Source organism: Solanum tuberosum, unplaced genomic scaffold (genome assembly GCF_000226075.1).
Source record: "Solanum tuberosum cultivar DM 1-3 516 R44 unplaced genomic scaffold, SolTub_3.0 scf00294, whole genome shotgun sequence".
NCBI classification, from domain to species: Eukaryota; Viridiplantae; Streptophyta; class Magnoliopsida; order Solanales; family Solanaceae; genus Solanum; species Solanum tuberosum.
In genome coordinates, this window is record NW_006239231.1 from 654,051 (window position 1) to 668,666 (window position 14,616).

Sequence of the window (14,616 nt, forward strand, 5' to 3'; positions counted from 1 at the left end):
ACAATGATGAAATTTACCTCAAAATGATGAAGACGACAAGCAGCGGCGACGGCAATCGGCGGCAGCGGGCAGAGACTCGCAGCAAAGCAAGATGAAAATTTTGAAAAATGGGACTTTTTGGAACCCCAGTCTAAAGTCTCAACTCTATGGGTTTGTTTGTTGCGAAAGATAATACCAAATAATTCTGGGATTAAATTATAGTTCGTTTGGTTTGAATTCAAGTTATGATGTAGATTATTTTTTATTGAGGTTTGGTTTGTTGTAATTCAAAATAATAAATTTTAAGAACAATTTGTTTGTTTACAAAAAAACCCTTCATGAATGTAAAAAGTGATGTAACAAAAGAGTTGAAAGAGATTATTTTTTCATTTAATTATTTTATCCCGGGATAAGTTATCCCGAGATTACTATACCACCCAAAGGTGTAACACCCTAGATTTTTTTTATAGCTAAGACTTGAACCATCCTTCGTTGTGAGTAGGATTTTACCGAGGAATTAAAATTTCTTACGTGTTAAGGTCACTAGATGTAGCACCTTGAGTTTGAAAAAGAATTAAGTTGGAAATAGCAAAAAACTGAAATTTTGCAAGTTAAGCTAAGTATGAGTTTTCGGTTGACTTCAAACGATCATAACTACTATCTCAGGATGAGTTAGGTGTGATACCAGATACCGTAGGGAAGATCTTTGAATTATATTTCCAACGCCACCGAGTTTTCTCAGTTTCAATATCGTATGAGAGAGATATGTCCATTCGAAGTTGGGCTGTCTAGATAAGGAAAGTCAAAACCGGATTTTAGAAGGGTATTTTGGTCTTTTCCTTACCAATCAGATTTGATTCATTTTTAGTAAGGTTTTTAAAGGGGTCAAATCCTATTAGGTTCAGTTTTATAATCCTAAAATTAGCCTAGGGTTTTAGTTGAGAGTTTCAAGAAGAGAAAAGAAGAGAAAAGAGGAGAAATGAGGAGAGGATCAAGCGTTCGTCAAGATTCTTGCATCTTGTTGCGGATTTTCGCCATGGGCTTAATCCCTAAGAGGTATGTAAGCTTCCATAGTGACGGGTTTGTTCACCCACATGCCAAACATATTATTTTTAGCGAAGTTTCATTCTCAAAAAGTTGAAGGATTTAAGTTCTTGATAGGTGTTCTTGAAATTTATTCTAAATCTTGTTTTGTTGGGGTTTGATGATTTCTTGAGATTAAAGTGATTTTTTTTAGTGTTGTTTTGAGTGGATTAGTGTGTATTTAGGTTGGGTAATTGAATCTAAGGAAAACTTGAGAAAAGAAATCGATTAAAAGCGATTTAAGGTCAGAAAACGAGAGAAAAAGTTTGTCAGTTTTGCTTGGGGCAATGCTGGCGCGACGCACCCCCGTTGCACCAGGAAGGCTGGAGAGAAGCGCCAGCAGTGCGCCAGAAACGAGCCCTAGTAAATTGGGGCCTGGCGCGGCACGCCAGGACGCACCCGGATCGGCATTTTTCACTAGTTTTTCATCGTTTAGCCTATGTAAGTTATTCTAAAGTGTCCTAACACTTCCCATTGATTCTAACTACTCTAAATGACTTCTAAACACCTAGAAATCATCCATGAACACGAATCATAACCTTGAATTCATAATTCAAATTCAAGGTAGAGTTAAGAGTTAAGTTTTGAGAATTCTTTCGAACATTCTAAGAAAGTTCCTTTGAGTCTTTTGAGGAGTCTTCTACAATTTTTAGTAACTTGTTTCAAGACTCGAGCAAGTGAGTATGAGAGTGAGGAGAATGTATTCATGAGTCTACTTTGTCATCATGAGATCTTTCATAGCATGAACCATAACTCTTGAATTCATAATTCACATTCAAGAGAGAGTTAAGAGTACAGTTCCAGAAAGTTTTGAGTTCAATTGTGAATCCTTTGAGATCAACTATTGATTTGAACTAAGTTTTGAATAAGTAAGTAAGATAATAAGAAGAGTCGTATACATGAGTTCCTTATTGATATTTTGACCCCTGAGTCGTTCATGCCCATAAATTCCGCATGAACTCTGAGTTGAGCATTCCTGATTGAGTAGTATCATTGAAGTTCTTGAGTTCCAAGTATTTGAATTCTATCTATGGTTATTAAAAACCTTGCATTGAGTAGTTCATGTCCATAATTCAGCATGAACAATATTTTAAGAAATCGTTTACAAACGTTTTAACTTTGTTTTAAGACTTAAGTTTTGAATTCAGTAAATAGTAAAGTTAAAGTTCTTTTCTTCAAAAAGTATATGGGGACTAAGTATTCCCAAAGAGATTTAAAATGTTTTCACATCTAAATAAGAACGGAAACTGAGATTTCCAAAGATTCTTCGGGCTAGTTTTCAGAAAAAAGTAATCGCTTTCTAAATGAAGCAAGAGAGGAAACTGAGATTTCCAAGATAGCCTTTGAGCTAAGTTTTTGAGCACTAATCTCAAATCACAGAAAGAAGTTCTTTTTAAAACATATGAGCTAAGTATATTTTTGGGAGTAGTATTAAGCACCGATATGGAGATGCGAGTTCATATTAACTCAAGTCTCCATAAACCATGTAGCCATCATGGGTAGAAAAAGGTTATAATTTTTAGATGAATCCTTTTCACAATAGACTAGTGGATCTACTTAGTGAGTTAGCTTTCTATACCCCGACAAGGTATAGGATGGTCCTTGTCAGCGTGAGGTAAAATGTTGTATCACCACTTAGACTCATAGTGGTGGTTGTCGGTTAGAGAAACTCCCACAACAGTAATTGCATGGTTCCTCAAGAGGTTCTTCTTAGTATGAATGGGGGTATGGGACTTCATTCATGCATTGCACAAGTAGACTTTGAGAGGAAGCATTGCATGTCTTTTATGATATTATGATTATGAGTTGACATCATGTTTTAAACAGTTTCCTTTTTATTTAAATTGCACTTATTTTATACTACTTTATATTGAAATGAGTTCAGTTATGTTGAGTTGAGTTAAACTAGGTAAGTTCTTCAATTTCTTTCAGATTCTTTTCAAACTTATGTTATGCTTTATAATTCTTCTTACATGCTCGTACATTCCACGTACTGAGCCATTTGGCCTGCATCTTCTCATGATGCAGACACATGTATTCAGGATCATCAACAGGAGCTTCGTTGATATATCCGAGAGTATTGAGTTAGCTATGGTGAGCCTCTTTGCTTTCGAAGGATTTCATTTACTTTTTAGTTCAGTCAGGCTATCGTGGGTCTTGTACCGACTTCCATTTTTATCAGTTAGAGGCTTCATAGATAGTCAGTATAGTTTAGAAGTCTGTATTATTTATTTATTTTATCAAATGTTTTAAAGACTTAAGTTGCCTATTTTATGGAGAGTTGAATAATTTATTTTTATTCAATTTTCTTTTGAGTTAAAGGTTGTGTTTAAGTTTCATGAATATTTATTCAGTTTTTATGCTTTGTATGCTTGAATCAGTTTTCCGCTTGTAGTCAGCCAGGATGAGGGTTCGCTTGGGGACCATCAATGGTCTTCGAGTGTCGGTCATGTCCAGGGTCTAGGCTCTGGTCGTGACAAACTTGGTATCGGAGTACAGAGTTTAAGTGTCCTAGAGTGTCTATGAAGTTGTGTCGGTAGGATCTTGTTTATGGTTGTGAGGTCCCCACTTCTATAAATAAGGGACTACAGACATTTAATAAAAGTTTCCTTTCTTTCATACTCTTAATCGTGCAATAGAGCTATGTCATAAAGATTTATTATATGAATCGTGTGTTTGAGCTAAAATTGAGTTGTTCTCTTTTCTATAAGCCTTGTTTCAGCTGAGATCTTTTTTAAGAAGTATGATTAGAGCTTGGGTAAGAATTTCACCCGAAAAGGTAGCATGAGTTAAGAGATCATGAGGAATAGTTGTGAAAGAGCCCAGAGTTAGTATGTATAGGTTTAGTAGTCTAAGAAAGGGATATGGTGTTTTGACATGCTATGTTACTATAGTCAAGTACCTAGTAAGTTAGTAATGAGGAGTTTTCCCTTATGGGTAGACTAAGAAGTGATGAGTTGTGAAGATTCCATCATAGGAGGTAAAGTGTGTTTTAGCTAGAAAGGAGTTTGTGATGAGTGTCATGATAAAAAGAAGGGCAACATGAGGGTGATGATGTGAGTCTTGAGATTTGATATGGCAAACTTGACATAGAGTAGGTGAGGATTTGATATGGTTGTTGCAATGAATGTGAATAGTACAAGTGAGAGACCCTAACGTTTAGATAAGAACAGTGAAGTGTGGCTAAGTCACAAGAGTAACAAAAGCATTAAGAGGTGTGCTGAGATAGTATGTTACCAAATGAGGTTCTAATTAAGTTATGATCCTCCATGTGTGCCTAGATAGCATAATTGAGTTGTTAAAGTGGATCGGAATAGGTCCATAGATTTCAAGTGTTAGCTTTAGACCTAAGGGGGAGATGATAAAAGGAGAAATCAAGTCAAGTGTTGATAATTTCTTAAAGAGTTGGTTAGTAGAAGTCCATGGTGTTGCTAGAGTAGTAAGCTTGAATGTGGTGGTAAGAAGTAATAATCTTGGGATGAGATTCCCTATCGAGGTATAGAACCCGAACTTAAGGATTTGGGTTAAGCTTGAATATAGTGAGAGCATACCATTAGACTCAAACCTTAGTAAGAGTAACTCAGTCCAATCGTCATTCGAGGACGAATGATCTCAATAGGGAGATATTGTAACACCCCATAATTTTTTTTTAGCTAAGACTTGAACCATCCTTCGTTGTGAGTAGGATTTTATCGAGGAATTAAAAAAATTTAAGTGTTAAGGTCACTAGATATAGCACCTTGAGTTCGAGTTAGCTATGTTGAGCCTCCTTGCTTCCGGAGGATTTCATTTACTTTTCAGTTCAGTCAGGATGTCGTGGGTCTTGTCCCGACTTTCATTTTTATCAGTTGGAGGCTTCATAGATAGTCAGTATAGTTTAGAAGTCTGTATTATTCATTTATTTTATCAAATGTTTTAAAGACTTAAGTTGCCTATTTTATGGCGAGTTGAATAATTTATTTTTATTCAGTTATCTTTTGAGTTAAAGCTTGTGTTTAATTTTCATGAATATTTATTCAGTTTTTAAGCTTTGTATGCTTGAATCAGTTTTCCGCTTGTAGTCAGTCAGGATGAGGGTTCGCTTGGGGACCATCAATGGTCTTCGAGTGTCGGCCACGTCCAGGGTGTAGGTTCGGGTCGTGACAAAAGGGAGGGATAACTTATTCCAATACTAATTATTAATTTCGAGATAAGTTATCCCGAACTTGCCAACCAAACAACAAATTAAGGGATCATTTGGTGTGAAGGATAATACCAAATAGTCCTGGGATTAAATTATTTGTTGTTTGGTTGGCAAGTCCGGAATAACTTATCCCAAAATTAATAATTAGTACCGGGATAAGTTATCTTTCCCTTTGGGTGGTATAGTAATCTCGGGATAACTTATCCCGGGATAAAATAAATAAATAAAAAAAATGTCTCTTTCAATCCTTTTGTTACATCACTTTTTACATTCATGAAGGGTATTTTTGTAAACAAATAAATTGTTCTTAAAATTTATTATTTTGAATACAATAAACCAAACGCTCAATAAAAAATAATCCCATCATAACTTGAATTCAAACCATAAGAACTATAATTTAATCCCAGAATTATTTGGTATTATCTTTCGCAACAAATAAACCCTTAGAGTTGAGACTTTAGACTGGGGTTCCAAAAAGTCGCATTTTTCAAAATTTTCATCTTGCTTTTGCTGAGAGTCTCTGCCCGCTGCCGCCGATTGCCGTCGCCGCTGCTTGTCGTCTTCATCATTTTGAGGTAAATTTCATCATTGTTTAATTTTTTTTCCTTCAAAAGAAATAACTGAAGATTGAGAAATATCTGTTGAAAACAAATCGCCATAATTAAATCCAGACTAATTCAAAGCGTGTTTTCGCTTGTTGAAGCCGTGAATTCGATTTGTATCTCTGAATCTGAAGTTTCGACTTCCATGTCCTTAGGTTAAATAAATACTACTCCTGATTTTTGCTTTGAAGCCGTGGGTACTGAGTTCAATTTCTGCTTGTTGAAGGCTTGAATCCTTGAGTTCGATTATTCACATATTTGATATTCTGTTCATTTATTGATTGTTGAAATAAATTACTCGAATCTGAATGTACTTCTGACACTTCGAAATCGCGGTTTCGACTATGATTCTGTCTCCTTTCATGCTTAATGAGGATTATTCGAATCAATGAACACTGAACACTGAGATTCTGCCTTCTTTCAGTTTACTACATGTATGCCTACGGTTGGAATGTATAAGCATTGATTGGATAGATGATTACTCTATATTCTTGAGAGGTTTTTGGCATAGAAACTAGAAAGCATTAGATGAATTAGATATCCCAATGTTGAATTTATAATCTATATATCTGTTTGCATTTTTTAATTCTCTTTTCATTCAATTTTTCATAGATGACAGAACTTGAAAGTAGAGTAAATGAGGTGGGTTTAACTGAAAGTGAACTTCTTCACCTACAAATTTGGTTGAAACTACTAGTATAGGTACAAAGAAAAGAGAAACCATACAATCTAGACCAAGTGCTTGGGAACATTTTTAGAATTTCAAAGATGCTAACAGAGTTGATAGAGCGAAGTGTAATTATTGTGGTCATGATTATAAGGCGGATTTATTTGATGCCCTCTCTTTCATATTGACCTTCCAATCCAGTTTGCATGGTCTGTTTAGTTCCAACAGCTTATAATTTCAAGAATCCTTACAAAAGATTAGCAAAGTTATTTTTTTCCTGGTTGTCGGACTATGAGTTTACACTGTTTTCTGTGTCGTATTGTTTTTGTTTCTGATTTTGGTTTTTGAGTTGTTGGAAAAGAAAAAAGGGGGAGGGGGGAGGCTTGTAAAGTTGATTGACTTGAAGCTAAAGAAATAGATTCATGGATATCGGTTCCCTATCTTGGTAGTTAAGGTGTTAATATTACAAGTGGATCATTCATAGCCGATATGGGGTTGAGAATGCTAGAAATGTCTTTGTACTTCAACTCGATAGACATAAGTTGTCATCTGGAATTTTTATTCCCTTGTGGAATAGCAATCTGGGTTTGGACTTCGGATTGTTTTCATTGGGAATATCTGTTTAGTTATTATCTGATTTACTTGATAATCGTATGCTTGTTAGCATAGTCTCGTTTACTCCGTACTACAGTACCCTTTGCTTGTCATTGTATCTGGTCAATTCATATATGACTCTTTTCATGAATTGCCTTAGGTAGCTTAAGTAGTTGATACTGTTATGGCTTCCTTAGGACTTTGTTATGCACCAGATGATTCAACTTTATCGCAATCTTGGAAGGGTTTAATTGATTGTAGTGCTGGGATATTGTACTACTGGAATACCGAAACTAGTGTTACTCAGTACGAGAATAATTTGGGCTGTGTCCAAGATTCCAAGTTAATCTGTCATGTTTTAATAGCCCAATCTGACTTGTGAGAATGTCCAAATTGACACTCCTCTTCAGTTGCACCTTCTTTAATTTGATGAACTCCTACTGATAGTACCCAGGCTCTGTTGCTTCTTTCTCCGATAAAGCCACTGTATGTTTCTTCTATTTGTTTTCTCTCCTCTCTTCTCTTCTGCTATCAAGAAAAACAGATGATTTGATTATCTGTTAGAACTTGTCTAATTTCCAAAACTAGAATCAAATGAATCTTTTTACTCCAATGTTGTGTCTGTATTTGTGTGTTTGCTTAGAATTTGTTCTCAGAAACTGTGTTTGTTGTTCCTCACATTCACCTTCCACCATAGTATGTACTAAAAACTTAATCATTGTGGCATTCTTTGGATATGGTTTGGTTCATTTTTGAAACAGGTAGTTTTGCCTATGCGAGTTTCACAAAGTCTCCGGTCCAGAACTCGGATGTTATGAAGAGGGTTATGTTTGGTCGATGGTGTAAATAGTTTCAACTATGGTGAACCTTCTAATAGTGGTAGAGAATTTCGATAGGTGGCTTGATTAGTTTAGGATTGAAGTTTAGTTGATTGATTAACTAATATTGTTAAAACAGGCCCTTTTTATGGAAGATTTGGGCTTGTGAATTTCAAAATCTACCTGATAATCCACCCACAATGTTTGATGAAATGGAAAAGGGTCAAATATACCCCTGTACTATTGGAAATAGTTTATATTACCCTTCGTTATACTTTCGGATCATATATACCCCTCCCGTTATACTTTGGTACATATATACCCCTAATTTTAACAGAATGACACATGTCAGCTTAAAAATCAAATAACTCATTCTCAATTTTAATTACCCAATTCCTTTGAAATCCACCCATTTCCTGACCCACCTTCAAAGAAACCCATTTTCTTTAAGTCATCTTCTTTATCTAAAATTTCCATTAAAATCAGGCCTCAACACCAACAAGAGCTCCCACAATATTAAATGGAGGAGACACAACTCTTGAAGAAATGGTAATTCACATTGAAACTGTTGTACATCAATTGATTAGAGTACTATACCCATGGTTGAGGATTCAAGAACATAAATGGGTAGATCTGATCAGTACTCTAGGAAAGTAGAAGCCTAAGCTGCATCACTATGTTGTTAAGTGGGAACTCCCAATCACTGGAAGTCTCAAATGCAACATAGATGGGGCAACTAAAGGAAACCCTGGGCCTAGTTTTTATGGATTTTGTATAAGAGATCATAAAGGTGATCTATGTTATGCCCAGGCACAAATAATGTACAGGCTGAAGATAAAGCTATATTAGAGGCTCTAAGGTACTGGGTAAATACTGTAGATGCAGAGAAGGTGCTAGAAACAGACTCTCTTACTATGATTAATTTCATTAAGGGAGTATGGAGAGTGCCTTGGGAGATTTCTGAAACAGTGGAGGAGATAAAAACAATGATTCTTAAGCAAGGTGTCAAGATACAACACATTTTTAGAGAAGGAAATCAACTAGCTGATTTCTTGGCAAATCATGCAGCAGAGATAGACAGGAAGGCGGAATATCAAAGTTTCAAGGAGCTCCCATCAACAGGCAGAAAGATTATTAACACGGACAAGCAACAAATACCAACTTTAAGGATAAGAACAAGGAAGATCAATCATCATCAAGCATGAGAACACATAAATGACATTTTTCTATGAATAAGAAGAAAAATATCTCACTAATTTGTCATGACAGAGATAGGTGCGAAATTGTACAATCACAGTTAATAAAGCGACAAAGAAAGGATGGTACATATCAAATTGATGGCAGACGTATTAACCAAGAGAGCAACTCAAATTCACGTTCAAAACTAGAACCTGAGGAGAAGCACTTACTGATGGAAGAGCGGTGTGACGTCGGACTTATTTTTCACCTCCAAAGGAAACTGAAGAAATACCAAACACATAAATGAGAGACAATTCGTTCAACAAGAGGAATGAAAATAGAAGGGTGAAGGAAACATTACCTGAGTTCACTGAAGATCATTGAGGAAATGGACGACCTGCAGAGAAGAAAAAGTCAAAATTAGGGTGAAATTCGGAATGTCTCCAGAAAAGGAAAGAAGACAGAGGTGAAATGGGTTGGTCCTAACAAATTGTACACATTAAGTTTTTATTTTTTTATTTTTGTCTTTTTTTAACATTTTCTGGCCCATGGCCACAATTATATTATTGTATTGCTATGATTATTAATAAAATTGGGGTAACACCCACCAAAATTTATTAAAAATAAATAAATATTATTGCTTTAACCAATCTGAAATGTCATATAAGGTAAGTGAAAGTACCTATTATGTATTGCCATTTAAGAGAATTCAACATCTACAAATCTAACATGAACTTTATACAAATTTATACAATTATATGCATATTTATATTGATTTTATACAATTTTCATTCACGAAAATTTGAGTAGTGAAATTTCTAAGCCTTAAGCGAAATTTTGTGTATGTTGTAAAAATAAAATAAAATCCCGGTCTATATTTGTTAAAAAAAATCTCGTGATACACTTTCATATTATGAATTTAATTTTGTATATATATAAAATATGGAAAAATTAGCAAAACTAGTCACAATCTTTAACATAATTATTAAAAACATCTACTCTTTAAAATAATTATTAAAAATGTCAATATGTCAATATTTTAGGAAATAAATTGAATCCTAATATAATTAATCTTCTTTCCATTTATTTCTCAAATTAGGCCATTATTTATTTCACTATCCGGTAAAAAAAAATCATCACCCACTTACCCCTCTTTCTAGGTTTTATCCCAAATCACTCTTTTCTCCCTCTTCTTTTTTTCGCCATTGTTAACTCCTTTTTTGTTCAAGAAAATCAACTCTTCGAATTTTCTACACTTTTTTTTTAAGAAATCTCACAATTAATTCAAAAGATTCTTCACCCATTGATAAAGTAAATTCGAAGTCAACAAGTATTTTGTGAAGTTTCTTGTGATTTTATTTTTATATTCACCAAGTATTTTGTATTTTGAATTTTTCGTCTTTTAATCAGTATTGCTTGATTTTTTTTTGTGAGTTTGTTTTCATATTCACCAAGTATTTTGTGAGATTTTTCTCTTTTATGTATTTCAGATTTTTTGTCTTTTAAGCAATATTGTTCGATTTTTTTGTAATTTTGTTTTCATATTTGAGATTTAGTAGATTGTAGAAATCTACATTGGCATTCATACATCATATATTGTTTAATTTTTTATACATTCATATTTAAATAAATTCAAATTTTGCTTATAGGGTTACTTATGGACAAGTGAATACAGATCTTTAGATTTGTATTTGATGAACAAAAAATCAGAAAAAAGGAACACAACAGACGAAGAAGAAGAACAACAACAAAGAGAGAGTCAGAGAAGAAAGTTGCAAAAATTGTATTCATACCAGAATTGTATTCATATTAATTTTGTTTGTCAATTATTTTTCTTTTATTCAACATTTGTATTTGTATTAATAATTTTTTAGTTTGTAGTCATTCTAATAGGTATGCCAAATGAATTTGTACTTTATTAAGCATGTATCCTATTTTTTTCATAGTTAATTTGTATATTATTTTTAGAATATTGTATCCTTACTCAACATATTGTATTATTTTCACTATGTATGCTAAAAAAAAAAATCAGAATCTTGTATCCCTATTTCTTTCATAGTTAATTTGCGTTTTTTTTTAAAAAAAATAATTATATCCTTCCTCAACAGATTGTATTATTTTCACCATATGTTATTTTTTTTTCCAGAATCTTGTATCCTTTCGTAAATCATATTCATATGTAATAATTGAATTATATTGGGATACAATCATGTAATACAATTTCACTGGAATACAATTTTAGTTTTTATTATGAAAGTAATATACTAATTTTAATTTGAATGGTAAAGTAAGTACATAAAATGTAAAAATTATTGGTATACAATTACGAAGAAAACATAATCTCTTTTCTGTTATTAAATAATTGTATTCTTTTAAATCAAACAAATAAAAGAATACATAAATCAGATACATAACAAACTAAAATATTGACATTTTAAATAAATATTGAAAGTGTAACTAAGGGACCCTATTAAATATCAAAATATTGTCATTTTGAAAAAATTTCCTAAAAAATATTCTCCCAATTTTTTGTTCTTTTTTTGTTTTAAGGCCCATCTCATGTCTATATTTAGTGGGCTAGATGTAGAGGCGGAGCGGTGATAGTTACGAATTCGATAGAACTCAATTGCCTCAAATTTTATAATCATGTTGAAAAATTCATTACACACAAATAATCTATCAAGAATCTAATAAATAAAAATAATTATAATTTAGAGTTTATAAATTAAAAATCTTGGCTATGCCTTTATAGAAAGCTTTGATTGGATTGCTTGTGAATGAATGGTTGATTTAACTAAGATTCCTTGTTTCTTCAATTCAATTGTGATAGAATTCTTCACTCTATTTTTAGTTTCTTTGTTTTCTTCTAATTCCAAGTGGATTTTCAAGAACTTTGATGGGTTTCATTTAAATTATAGGGGTGAAGTCAGATGTCTTTTGATTAAAAAATTATATTATATATAAAGTTAAAATTACTCTTTATGTATATATGATTGATGTTGAATTTCCTTAAATATTTCATGTATATTTTTTAATATTTTAAATTCTCTTACTGAAAATTATGGCTCCGCCGGCCTACTATTTGTTGAATTAGTTATAGTTTCATTTCTTCTCTTAATTTATTCACCTAATAATAGATTAAAAATGTTTTACCATATCTTTCCTGCCTTAACAACATTTCATTAGTTTTTTACTTGTTCATTATTTTGAAAAGGGAAAAAGGATAAATATACCCCTGAACTTTCGTAAATAGTATCTAAATACCCCTCGTTATACTTTTAGAACGCTGATGCCCCTACCAACTAATTTTTGGAGCATATATACCCTTTGGACTAACGAAGGGACACATGTCACGATCTTAACAACCTATCAAAAATTTATTTAATTTTTATTTTCAATTAAATAATTCGACCAGGATAATTAAAAACTCACTCAAATAATTTAACCCACCCAAATAAATCCCATTTTCTCATTCTTTTCTAGTTCCAACAAGGCAACAACCATACACCCCAAGAACAGATACCCAACACCACTGCCGCGACTCCATCTTCTCCGGCGAAGCTCCAAGTACAAAACCACCTCTAATTGCTATCGAACTCAACCTCCCTTGCTCTAGAGACGCTCCAGCGAAATTAGTGAGGTAGCGACCCTTCATCCACCATGAAACCTGACCACCACTCACCCATCTCTCCCTCACTGTTGCTCCAACAATTCCGGCGAATCGAACCAGCGACCTTCGGCGAATCGAATCAGCGACCTTCAAATGGATTTATAATCACAAAACTCAATAACATTTTTAGATGACTGAGATTTTGAAAAATAAAGATTGTAGGGCTGAAAGCCAAGAAAATAGATCTGTGAAAATCGAAAATCAACAATACATTCAGCAGCCTCAGGGAAAGCATCACATACTGCAATGACCTTTTGGAACACTTCCTGCATTTTTCAAGCGTCAATTGGTACTGGTATTCGTACCAAATCGAAGCTTCCTCAATTCAAGGATTACTTAGCTTTCCTGCATGAATTTCCATTTCCAAGGAATTTAATGCTAACATGGCTTTAGAAAACTTTGAATTTTGCTTTATGATTAGTTCTTGATCTCCGTTTCTTGATAACTTGGTTATAATTTTGAAGCGGGTCTGAAATTATTTGGGTGTGTTTTTAATTATCCGGGTCAATTTTTTAATTGAAAATAAAAATTAAGTACGTTTTGGATAGGTTGTTAAGATCGTGACACGTGTCCCTCCGTTAGTCCAAAGGGTATACACGATCCAAAAATTAGACGGTAGGGGCATCAACGTTCTAAAAGTATAACGAGGGGTATTTAGATACCATTTACGAAAGTTCGAAAATATATTTATCCTTTTTCCCTTTTGAAAATAATTTTCACTTTTATTTGTCATTTTTAATCTATTTTAGAAAAATAATTATCTCTTGTATTTTATTTTTAATTTTAATTATTTATTTTTAAAAATTTAATACTAAATATCAATTTAAAATATACGAGGTAGAATTACAACAAATTTGACTAGGATGCATGTTCTCAGTGGATAAGTATGACAAGTGTCTATTTTTGTCACATTTTTCATACTACTCAATCTTTAACTGGGGTCTTGCCTCATTGATTGTTTATGGTTCTCTGTATCTACTCTTAATAAGATTTTTTTTTCTTTTAAATTATTTCTCCTTTTTTGTTATTTTATTTATTACTCTTTTTTTATCTTGAAAATTAGGAGAATTGGGGATCACATTGGAAATAATTAACCTTGACATTTTTGAAGTTTTAGAAAATCATTAATGTGCATGGTGCTTCCATTAGAAATTTGATTCAAGTGACGTATTATTTGTAATAAATGTTGAATATATAAAAAACAAATCAATCACAAATTTGAAATGTTTACTCAACCCTAAACTTTTAGATTAAATTATTATCATCTCTAATAGAGGAAAGTTTGCTTTTATTTACATTTTCCTATCAAGAAAACACTCTAAAGCTTGATCAAGATGGTTTTCCCAATTTTAGGTACAAATCAAGGAAATACTAATTTGTTATTAGGAAGGCATAATAAACATGACCCTTAACTTAGTTTTAACCGGCAATTATGACTTTTAACTTTGTTAGTGCACAAATAGAAACATTAACTATTCAAAACTTGAATCCTACTTGGCAAAACTCGTTAAATACACCCAAGTCACGCAGGTTAGAGGTAAAATTCGAGTGTTTATTTGTTCAAGTTTTTAATAATTGAAGTGTCTTTTTGTACACTAACAAAGTTAAAAAGTTATAATTGTCCAATAAAATCAAGTCAAGAGTCATATTTATATATTATGCCTATGAGGAACTTGTATAGTGAACCTTACTAACATTAATTCTTCTACTACCATTTTTTACTATCCACTTTATTTGTACTATGGATCACAAATTTTTGTGGGTTTGAAATGTTGATCTTATTACTTTATTATTTGTACAACTGTGTATATAAACAAAGACTTAAAAATTGATATAAGTGA

The 14,616-nt window shown here is 32.9% G+C and overlaps 1 protein-coding gene across 1 annotated transcript in view; it reads right to left on the reverse strand.

Annotated features, from left to right (window-relative positions):
* The window catches only part of LOC102592963 (uncharacterized), a 12,624-nt gene extending 3,024 nt beyond the window's left edge, over positions 1 to 9,600 (reverse strand). The window contains exons 1-2 of the mRNA XM_006359770.2: positions 9,467 to 9,600; positions 9,336 to 9,385 (exon numbers count right to left, since the gene is read on the reverse strand). The gene's annotated coding sequence lies outside the window, so the exon portion shown is untranslated. The remainder of the gene's footprint in view (positions 1 to 9,335; positions 9,386 to 9,466) is intronic.
* Between the last annotated feature and the right edge of the window lie 5,016 nt (positions 9,601 to 14,616).